Here is an 11,822-nt window from a genome sequence, read left to right as displayed (position 1 = left end):
GTCTACTCGCCCAACTCGCTGCGCGGGTGGCCGCTCAGAGCCGCGGGCTAGCGGGGTGCCCCCGCCGCCGCCTCCCTGGGCCCCAGAGGGGGCGCTCCGGGCGGAGTCCCATTCGGGGGCTGAGGCTCGGGGCACGCCGAGCCGCACCGGCTCCTGGGCGCCGCCGCCGCCTAGCCGGTTCGCTCGGCTGGAGCGCTAGCTCCGCAGGAAACTCCAGGCAGGGACGACCGCCACCGAGACGGAGGGTGGGACGAAGGGCGGGCGGCTGCCAAAGCACCTTTGGCACTGCTCGCCCACCCGCCGCGAGCTCGGGAGCGCCCAGGTGGGGCCAGGCTCCCGGAGCGCAGGGAAGCGCAGCGCGCTCGGAGCCTCCTCCCCTCCCTCGCGCCCTCGGCTCCCAGACTCTTCCCCCTCCCTCCCGTCACCCCTCTCCCCCTTCTCCGTCTTCTGTCTCTCCCCTTTTCTCCTCTCTACGCAATCCTACGTGATTGAGGTTTGGATGAGAAATTCTCAGAGGCAGAGCGAAACAACTGCAGCTCGGATCGGCTCAGTCCCGTCCCTCCCCGGAGAGAAAACACCACCGACCGGTTAGAGGACCCCGGTGCACAAAGAGAGGTTAGGGTTGGGGGAATTGAGAAAAAGCGGTCTGTAGTCTCTCCAGTAAGCTGGAGCACAAAGAATTCTGTTTTCTCTAGTGTCTAGGGACACTAGAGAAAGTAACGATGGCCCCTTGGGCCCACCTTCAGCTCATTTTGGAAAAGGAAAAAGTGTTTCCACATTCCAGGAACCCAGATCTGGGTTCGATCCTCCGGAAAGCTGCAAAACAGACTCAATCCCTAAAATGAGGGACCAGGTGAGCACTCTGCACAGAGGGGAGGATGCAGGTGGAGAGGGTGACTGTGGGCAAGGGCAGTCAGTAGCCAGCTCTGGAGGGCAATCAGATCTCCAGGAGTGCTTGTGGTGACCGCTGGACACTACTGAAAACTCAGCAGAGGAGAAAATGTCACCTAAGCTAAAATGCAGCATGAAAAATTTTGGAAACATAAAGGAGTAGCCATGCTAAGGTGTGGAAGTGGCTGTTGTGATACTAAGTATCATTCTTCAACCAGTCTTCAAATATCCTTAGTCCCTCCCCTTTACAGACATTCCCATAAGCCACCAGGGTCGTGCCAAAAGATTTAATGGGTGATTTCCAAGCAGAAACAGGTGTATGCTGGAAATACCCTAATAGTAGGCAAGGGTCATGAATGTCAAGGAAACTACTGAGAATGGATGTGGGTCCTGTAGAGGGCCCAGGAATCCTCCAGATTCCTAGCAGAATGGAACTGAGGCCTATGAGGTTGTTTAGCACAAGCACTGTTAAACAGTCCCACTGCATCTGGGGGCCAGGACATTTCATGCTGCCGCTGGGTACAGCAAAGGCAGATGGGTTTACGGGGCAGACATCTGGAGGAGGATTAAATAGGCAAGGCGCCATGAGAGCGGGGAATCCCAACTGTCAATGGGGAGCACACATCCCCTGCAGCAGTTCAGGGTGCCTGCATAAAGGGAGTGAACTTGGGATTCTGACAATATATAACAGACAGGGGAGATACACACACACACACACTCAGCCCTCTTCTCCAAAAGTGAAGCCAGCCAAATACATTTTCAAAAGTACATCGGAATGTGGTAAGGGAAATTACTGAAAATCAGTTGGTAACACTGTCAATTAGGGAAATGTTCACATCTCACAGATAAAATTATGTATTTTCCTTCCTTGGCTGCCACAAGACTTGTCTCATTCTTGAGGAAGGCAGGCACACACAGTGCTGGCTCTGGGGGCTCCTTTCCTCTTGCAGTTCAACACTCAAAAAGAAAAAGGTCAGCTAAGGTGAGCAATCCAGAGAAATGGGCAAGAGAGGAGTATAGAGTGAGGCCTTGAAGAAATCACTGCTAAACTCTGAGTCTTTTTCTTATCCTCAAAATGGGGACAATCAGTCCCATCTACCTCCCAGAACTGAATATGTATGTGCAAGCATTCTGAAAAGTGGAAAATGCCAAATGAGTAAAAGAGATGATGACAGTGTTTATTTTTTTAAGAGAAAGCATGATATTTTTCTGAGATGCTTTTTTTAAATGTAGATTCCTGATGGTTTCTCAGAATGTGAATATCTATGAGTAGAGCCCAGGAATTTTAAGTTTTTAACAAGTTCTTCAGGTGTCAGAGTTTGAGAGATATATAGATATACAGAGATACATTGTTCAATAATACAAAATCCTAGAAGAGAGAAATAAACTCAGACTCTCAAAAATTAATACACTTCACCAGAACTGCAGTCCTATGCCCACCAAAAAAAGGCCTGGAAAGGGAATGTGTGTTCTCTAATCTTTGAGTGTTTTGATTTTTTTTTTTTCCTGTGGGTTTATGACATACAAAGATGTTTCGATGCAGAAGGTAACCAGTGTAGCAGCACAGGGTAGAAGAGGGTGATGAGAGAAGAGAAGAAAAAACAGATAACACTCGCTGTTTGAAGTTTTCCCTGTCTTGGCAGCATCGTTAGGCATTTATAGAACAAAATGAAAACAATAAATGCTAGCTTCCTGAAAGTGACACTCTATGTCTTTAGATCTTTACTAAAAGAATGCGGTGTTTTTGATTCAATTAAACAACAGAGACTTTACTTTTTCCCTTGTACTACTGCAGCTATTGTCAGGGTACATTTTAGCCGTTGAGCACTTTAAGTTATCATCAGCATCATTTTCTTCATTTCTCCAATGAGAAGAAATTAATATAGGAAAATCTGAGAAGTTACATAGGACCTATGTACAAGGCTCTTAAGATCAGAAGCAATACCCTAGTTAATCTTTTTTATATTCCGAAATTTATTAATTTCCTACCTGGGCCACTAAGTCTCATAAGTTTTCCTTCATGGTTAATAAGACATTTCTGCTATCTTTGCATTTGGGTCGGAGGGGGGGGGCGGTCAGGAGGAAATTAAATCAACCCACTGATGATTTAATTAAATCAATCAGGTCATTTTGAAGGGCAATATCTCAGGGATAACAATACTTTGATTTTTATGCTTTTTTAAAACAACTTGAGAATTTCCATTTACAGCTCTGAAAACATCATAGGTGGAAGCAGCTGAATTACTTGGAGAAAGTTGCCAGATACACATTGAAAGGATAATTATATTTCTGACCTACCTTCAAACAAATAAAACATAGTCTTAATCATCTCTATATTTTAAAATCATCTCCGTATTTTAAAGGAAAACAACAACAACAACAACAACAAAACAGAATGTTGAATAGTCTTTCCCAAAGGCCAAGTCTTTCAACTCCTAAATCAAACTATTAGGACCACAGCATTCATTCACTTGAAAGCTTGAACTGGGCACACGTTGCATCCAAGGCCTGTTTCGTTACCAAGAGGAACTCTCTATTCTCTCTATACATCTCTCTATTCTCCCTGCCCTCACAAGCTTATAGTCCATGCCATCATGATCTTATTTGGCTCCTGTCTTAATCACCTACTTGCTGTATGCTACTGCACAAGCTATTCAATCTCCAAACCACATCTGCAAAATATATCAATGATAATGACACAAGTAGTTCCTTATCTAACTGGGCTGCTGCAGGCTCAAAGAAGATGAGATAATAATGTAAAGTCTTAGAATGAGCATGCCATCATTAAAATATCCATTTAAAGCAAAGCCCTGCTATAAAAATCCAGACTCGCCAAAACAGGAAAACATACCTTGTGATTCAAACATATCATCATTCGCTCGTGGACATAATGTATTTAACAAAGGCTGGAAATCCACTTGAAATGAACGATTAACTTTGACATTATAATGGCAAATAAAATTTTCATTAGTGGAATATTGTCAATGTCCTTGTCTATTGGAAACACAAAGGAGTCTAGCTCTGCTCATATATCATCCTGATCTGAGATCAGGCCCCTGACTCAAAGCTTGGTGAATATGAGCTCACCAGCCTCTGACACTGCACGCTTGACAGGTAGAAGATCTTTTCTCCATGAATGCTATCCCACACAATGGCTGTACTTCGACTTCCTTTTTGATGCCAGATTGTCAGTTAAAATAGGCTGGTTACAGCAGCACAAATGATTTCTTTCTAATAATTTGTGATTTCCTTTATGGTGCCTTATTCAACAGTTTAACAATTACTACATGTGATATGTTTGTCTGATTTTAGTCATCTCTCAAAATAAGAAAGACAATTCTTCTTCATGACACAGATTAAAGTTAGTATCCTTATTGCCCAGGTAAAGAAATTATCAATGTTTTAAAGAATGTCTGTTTTAATAAGAAATATAAGCTATAACTTGGAGAAAGCAATGGCACCCCACTCTAGTACTCTTGCCTGGAAAATCCCATGGAAGGAGGAGCCTGGAAGACTGCAGTCCACGGGGTCGCTGAGGGTTGGATACAACTGAGCAACTTCACTTTCACTTTTCACTTTCATGCGTTGGAGAAGGACATGGCAACCCACTCCACTGTTCTTGCCTGGAGAATCCCAGGGATGGGGAAGCCTGGTGGGCTGCCGTCCATGGGGTTGCACAGAGTCGGACACGACTGAAGTGACTTAGCAGCATCATAAGCTATAACTATGGTGAGCCAGGGCTAAACTCCCTGCAGAGTTCTAAGTGGCTTGCAATTATTGATACATTGAATCCTCCCTATAAGGTATGTTCTGTCATTATTCTCATTTTATAAATGAAGAAACTGACACACAGAGAGGTTAAGTTGCTTAGTCAGCCACCCAGTTAAGAACTGGCAGAATTCAAATTTAACTAATTTAATTATTTCCAGAGCTCCTTTTTTTACCCTCTATGTTACACTGTATGTCAACAGAAGCATGATGCCATAAATAACCATGTAATTCAATTAATAAAATAAGAATATAATCATCATTTGCACTGATAGTCTTTTTACTGTTTAGAAATCATCTTCCCATGTATTATCTTATTAAGGCTTTCAACAATCTTGGAAGGAAAATTAAGGAGATACTAAGAACCCAATTTACAAATGAGACTCTAATTTAAAGTGATGTAATCTCCCCAGGCCCCACAACAGATGAGTGAAGATACATGAGTTTAATCTAGGCCTTCTGACTTCAGTGTTTCTCATGGCCCAACTGAGCTCACATAAAAAAATTGCACTGGTGACTCAGTTGGTAAAATATCCACCTGCAATGTAGGAGACTGCTTGCAGTGCAGGAGACCCTGGTATCGATCCTTGGGTCGGTAAGATCCCCTGAAGGCAATGGCAACCCACTCCAGTATTCTTGCCTGGGAAATCCCATGGACAGAGGAACCTGGGGTGCCTCAGTCCATGGGGTCACAAAAGAGTCAGACAGCCCTAAGTGACTGAACCTGCACAAAGAAGAAAAGATGAGAATGTGGTATGTCCTTTCCTTCTCTGACCTCAGTCCTCCCTGAGCAGGATTTCACACCATGTGAATGACCTTGAAGAGATCATTCTGTGTGGGAAAGGAGTGCGGGTCTTAAGTGTCCCAAATCTTCTCCCTCCACAGCTTTTACCTCTCTCTGTGCGTGGGAGCTAAGGTGGTTGTCTTCTCACTCCTGGCATAGGAGGGTATCTTTGGTTCTGAGACTGTGGCCTCCAAACACTCACCTCCTTAGTTCAGTAATTTAAGTTGAGCTTCATGAGAAAACTACAGAAAAACTAAATCAAAACAGAAATTAGAGAAATTTATAAGTTATAAATTTATAAAGTTACACTTCTTCCCTTCTCATTCCTAAAAAAAAAAAAATGTACATTGGTTTGGCTTGAAACACATATCTGGCCCTTGGCTATTTTCCTTCCTAGCTGGATTGAGGATCTTTAAAAACTGCCCCCAATTGATTCTCCATCATTTTTGCCCTTTCCTGATTTCCAGTGCCGCTGCTTCAGTGATACCCCTTCCTTCTAGATGAGGAATGTGGCTTCAAGGTCCTCATAAGAATGTAAAACCCATAATGACAAGGTTTGTCTTTTGTATTTATTTTCTATCTCCAGTTCCTAAAATAGTATATAGCACACACTCAATAAATACTTTAATGAATTAACTAATGAATTTATCCACCCATCCACCAATCTTTTTAAGTCAAAATGAAATATTTATTCTTATACAAAGAAACAAACTCAGCTAATTCAAGGGTAGCTTCCACATTTCCAACTTGATCGTTTTGCTTTATAAATACTCTTTAAAATCTGTCTAAATCCCATCCATTTATTAAAATTGGATATCCTTAGAGGCCACATGGTATCCAGATTTCTGCACTGACCAACTTCCACCCCCTATATTTAGGTGTATAGTTTCAGCTCTTATCTTTCTCTCTCTCTTCTCTCAATCCCACCACCCCTCTCATACACACACATTCAGAGAAGAAAAGGGATATAACAATAATGAAAACAGAGCACAGAATCGATAAAATGTCAAATTTTAAAGGCTCAGAATATGATCAAAATGACCTTAAAATGGTTTGATAATCCTAAAATTCATGCTGTCACCCATCTGTACTTAGCTGCTTTCTCCATGGACCTAGTTGCTCCATTTCTAAATTTAGATTCCAAATTTTCAGGGAATGGATCTTGTTGAAATAGCAGTCTCTTCCAGCATCCAGCACATGACTGACAGTCAAATTATATTATTAATATTGTCATAAATTCATATTTTGTCCCATGTGCATGTAGCACTGGGCTCTGTGAAAATAACCATTAGCGAAAGACTCCATTGGTCCTATTTGATATTTAATAAGATTTTATTGGATATATATTTGATATTTAATAAGACTGAATTGGAAATAACTGAAATATCCAAACTGGCTAGAGAAAATTTTCAGGGGATCAAATGGAAGTTTCGACAAGGTGACCAGTAAGGTCATTTGTAGTCCAAACTGTTTAGAATTCTCCAAAATTAAAATGTAAATTAGAGGGCTTCCCTCGTGGCTCAGTGATAAAGAACCCATCAATGCAAAAGACACAGTTTCAATCCCTGGTCTGGGAGTATCCCATATGCCGCAGAGCAGCTAAACCTGTATGTCACAACTACTGAGCCTGTGCTCTTAGAGCCCAGGAAATGAAACTACTAAGCCTTCGTACAGCAACTACTGAAAACCCTGCGCCCTAGAGCCTGTGCTCCACAACAAGAGAAGCCAGCACAATAAGAAGCACGCACACTGTCACTGGAGAGCAGCCCGAACACACTGCAACTAGACAAGAGTCCACACAGCAATGAAGATCCAGCACGGCCAAAAAGTAAATAATCAAAAATGCTTAAAGAAATGTAAATTAGAAAGAATAGGTGATTTACAATAATATTTCCTTGCATAAAGTTACTTTGTCTGAGCCTAACTTTGTTTGCCAGTAAAATGACTTAGATTAATTAAAGTAATATGTTGAAAAGATAGCATTGGTTTCTGAAACAAGGAACTGTATGAATGAATGAATGGGTAGATGCGTAGATGGATGGATAGATGAAAAGCAGCATCATTCATCTACAAACCTCTAAATTCACATTGTTAGGCTAAACAAAATAGCTCAAAATAAAAATATCTGGCAAGCTTCCTTGTGGAATACTGTGGAGACAAGAAAATGTTAGAGAATTCCACAGTAGTAAATAAAAGCACTTAATAAACTTCTAAGTCATTCACTTACCAATTATTTTCACATAAAATTATATTCTCCTGTGATTAATTTTGCCCACTAATTCACCATATGCAACATGAAATCAAGAGGATATTGGTGTAGATGGCTGTTTGTTTATGCAATCAAAGCCAAGATGCATAGATGAATAGATAGATAGATAGATATAGTTGTAAACATGCATTTTAGTGGTCAGATATCCAGAAAAGAATAAGATGACTGTATAAGCATATTTATTTAAATGGCATTTGAAGCAAGAAAGAACAATGATATTTTTGTAATGTTTTGGATAGAATATACTTTTTAAATATACAGTATTAGCTAGAAGGGATTTGATGAGGTCATCAATCCATTCTAGACAATATATACATATTGTAATCACTAGAGACCACAGAAAAGAAATTTCTTTAAAAAGTAAGCTAGAAAATTGTCTCCAGTTAGTTGAATATGCTAAGAATACAGCAACGGAGAAAAGATCCATTCTATTCTCTTCATTTAAGGAAATAGCCATAGCTAGCTTTTAAAAGATAAGTAACCAGAAGCATTTATTATTTTCTGAGGGAAAAAGCTAGGGAAAGAATGTTGACTTTATGTTAAAAGTAGAAACAGAATTGAGGAGAATCATGATTTACATTTTTTTGTACCCGTGAGGATCTAGTAAATTACTTTGACAATAGTAGACACTCTGTAAATGTATGTTGATTTAATTTGACTTGAAAGTATTAAATGTTCAGAATGAGTGAGAACAGTCTTGACTTTTACCTTAGGCATATTTTTATTAATAAAAATAATAGTGGTATCATCTTTAATCTCTGATAGCATCAGGTAAGTAGTGGCTATGAAAAAAAAAAAAGACACAAATATCTGATAAATATAAAGGAAAACATTTGGCCTTAATCTAGTAGTGTGTTTCCTCTTATCCTCTTTATGAACCTAGCACAGATGTCAGGCTACATTTTCTGATGGTGCTACAATGACAAAATCCTAGTGTAAACCCACAACATTCTTGAAAGGAGAAGGGTTATTCCCTTAAGTGAGTTGCAAAGTCATAGTTTCAGGCATCACATAAGAAAGAGATGTGGGATTGGGAACTGCATTTAACTCAAGGAAGAGGTATACCTTTCTTTTTATCTACATTTTGAGTAATCCATCTGCACTTAAAAGTTTTTCTGTCAACTGAAGAAAATGTTCTCTATCAAAGAGAATGAGGCTAGAAACTATATAGGAAAACACTCTCATAGAGAGTTCTAATATAGGAGTCTGCAGCTATAAACTCCAGAGAATGAACCATATCAAGTTATCTAGATGTTAGTTGTAAATTATCTCAGTGATGTAATCTCTTTCATTACACACTGGCCTTCAGTATAGCTTTATATTAACCCAAATTTTTATTTCAGTCCAGGAACCATTGGGTTATATAATTTCAGGCTTTTTTAGTTCAAATCACATAAAAACATCAACTTAAAACTCTACATTCAAAGTATGTGTTAGAAGTATTTGATTAAAAACTCTCATCAAAGTGGGTTTAGAGGGAACATATCTCAATATTAGAAAGGCCATTTAAGACAAATCTACTTATATGCAGAGGACATCATGAGAAATGCTGGGCTGGATGAAGCACAAGCTGGAATCAAGATTGCAGGAAGAAATATCAAAAACCTCAGATATGCAGATGACACCATCTTTATGGCAGAGAGTGAAGAACTAAAGAGCCTCTTGATGAAAGTGAAAGAGGAGAGTGAAAAACTTGACTTAAAGCTCAACATTCAGAAAACTAAGATCATGGCATCTGGTCCCATCACTTCATGGCAAATAATAGATGGGGAAACAATGGAAACAGTGGCAGAGTTTATTTTGGGGGCCTCCAAAATCACTGCAGGTGGTGATTGCAGCCATGAAATTAAAAGACACTTACTCCTTGGAAGGAAAGTTATGACCAATCTACACAGCATATTAAAAAGCAGAGACATTACTTTGCCAGCAAAGGTCCATCTAGTCAAGGCTATGGTTTTTCCAGTAGTCATGTATGGATGTGAGAAAGCTGAGTGCTGAAGAATTGATGCTTTTGAACTGTGGTGTTGGAGAAGACTCTTGAGAGTCCCTTGGATTGCAAGGAGATCCAACATGTCCATCCTAAAGGAAATCAGTCCTGAATATTCATTGGAAGGACTGATGCTGAAGCTGAAACTCCAATACTTTGGCCACCTGATGTGAAGAGCTGACTCATTTAAAAAGACTCTGATGCTGGGAAAGATTGAAGGCAGGAGAAGAAGGGGATGAGATGGTTGGATGAGATGGTTGGATGGCATCACCAACTTAATGCACATGAGTTTGAGTAAACTCCGGGAGTTGGCGATGGACAGGGAGGCCTGGCGTGCTGCAGTCCATGGAGTCACAAAGAGTTGGACATGACTGAGGAACTGAACTGAACTGAACTGAACATCATACTCAAAAGCTGAAAGCCTTCCTACTAAATTCATGAATAAGACAAGGAAACTCACTCTTGCAGCTTCTATTTAACATAATATACGAAATTTTGGCTGCAGCAACCAGACAAGAAAAAAGATCAGATCAGATCAGTCGCTCAGTCGTGTCCGACTCTTTGCAACCCCATGAATCACAGCACACCAGGCCTCCCTGTCCATCACCAAGTCCCAGAGTTCACTGAGACTCACGTCCATCGAGTCAGTGATGCCATCCAGCCATCTCGTCCTCTTTCGTCCCCTCCTCCTGCCCCCAATCCCTCCCAGCATCAGAGTCTTTTCCAATGAGTCAACTCTTCACACGAGGTGGCCAAAGTACTGGAGTTTCAGCTTTAGCATCATTCCTTCCAAAGAAATCCCAGGGCTAATCTCCTTCAGAATGGACTGGTTGGATCTCCTTGCAGTCCAAGGGACTCTCAAGAGTCTTCTCCAATACCACAGTTCAAAAGCATCGATTCTTCAGCACTCAGCCTTCTTCACAGTCCAACTCTCACATCCATACATGACCACAGGAAAAACCATAGCCTTTACTAGACGAACCTTTGTTGGCGAAGTGATGTCTCTGCTTTTGAATATGCTATCTAGGTTGGTCATAACTTTCCTTCCAAGGAGTAAGTGTCTTTTAATTTCATGGCTGCAGTCACCATCTATAGTGATTTTGACAAGAAAAAAGAAAAGATATGCAAATTGAAAAGGAAGAGTGAACTGTAACTATTTGCAGATAGCATGGTATTTATATAGAAAACCCTAAAGACTTCACCTCAAAACTATTAGAATTAATAAATAAATGCAGCAAAGTTTCAGGATACAAAATTAATACACAGAAATTTGTTGCTTTTATATCCACAATAGTGAACTATTAGAAAAGAGAAAGATAAAAAAAAAGCAACTGTTTAAAATCACATAAAAATTTAAAAATATCTAGGAATAAACTTAACCAAGGAGGTGAATGACCTGTACTCTGAGAACACAGATAAAAGGAAACTGAAGATGATACAAAGAAATGCAACAATACCCTATGCTGTAGGAGTGGAAAAATTAAAATTAATAAAATGACCATACTACCCAAATCAATCTACAGGTCTAATGCAATCCTGATAGAAATCTTACCACGTTTTTCACAGAACTGTAAAAAATAATCTTAATATTAATATGGAACCACAAAAAAACCCAAATTGCCAAAGCAATCTTGAGAGAGAAAAAAGAAAAAACAGAGCTGGAGGTGTCATTCTCTCAGACTTTAGACTAAACTACAAAGCTACAGTAAATAAAACTGTAAAGTACTGGCATAAAAAGAAACATATCAATGGAACAGAATAAAGAGCCCAGAAATAAACCTACATACCTATGGTCAATTAATCTACAACAAAGGGGGCAAGAATATATCATGGAGAAAAGACAGTCTCTTCAATAAATGATGCTAGGAAAACTGGACATCTACAGTAAAACAATGAGATTAGACCTTTTTCTCATACCATATATAAAAATAAACTCAAAATGGATTAAAGACCTAAATATATGATCAGAAACCATAAAACCCCTAGAGAAGAACATAGGAAGAACATTTTGACATACATTTCAGCAATATTTATATATTTTTGGATCTGTCTCCAAAGGCAAAAGAAATAAAAGCAAAAATAAACAAATGGGACCTAACTAAACTTAAAAGCTTTTGCACAGC

At 39.9% G+C, this 11,822-nt stretch overlaps 1 protein-coding gene across 2 annotated transcripts in view; it reads right to left on the bottom strand.

The window, feature by feature from the left end:
• FGF12 (fibroblast growth factor 12) overlaps window positions 1–11,822 on the bottom strand; it is a 615,850-nt gene that overhangs the window by 285,384 nt on the left and 318,644 nt on the right. The gene's annotated exons all lie outside the window — the stretch shown is intronic.

The sequence above is a fragment of the Bos indicus genome, chromosome 1, assembly GCF_029378745.1.
Source record: "Bos indicus isolate NIAB-ARS_2022 breed Sahiwal x Tharparkar chromosome 1, NIAB-ARS_B.indTharparkar_mat_pri_1.0, whole genome shotgun sequence".
Taxonomy (NCBI): Eukaryota; Metazoa; Chordata; class Mammalia; order Artiodactyla; family Bovidae; genus Bos; species Bos indicus.
Note: the sequence above shows the minus strand (reverse complement) of the source record. Positions and strands in the feature narration are given on the sequence as shown.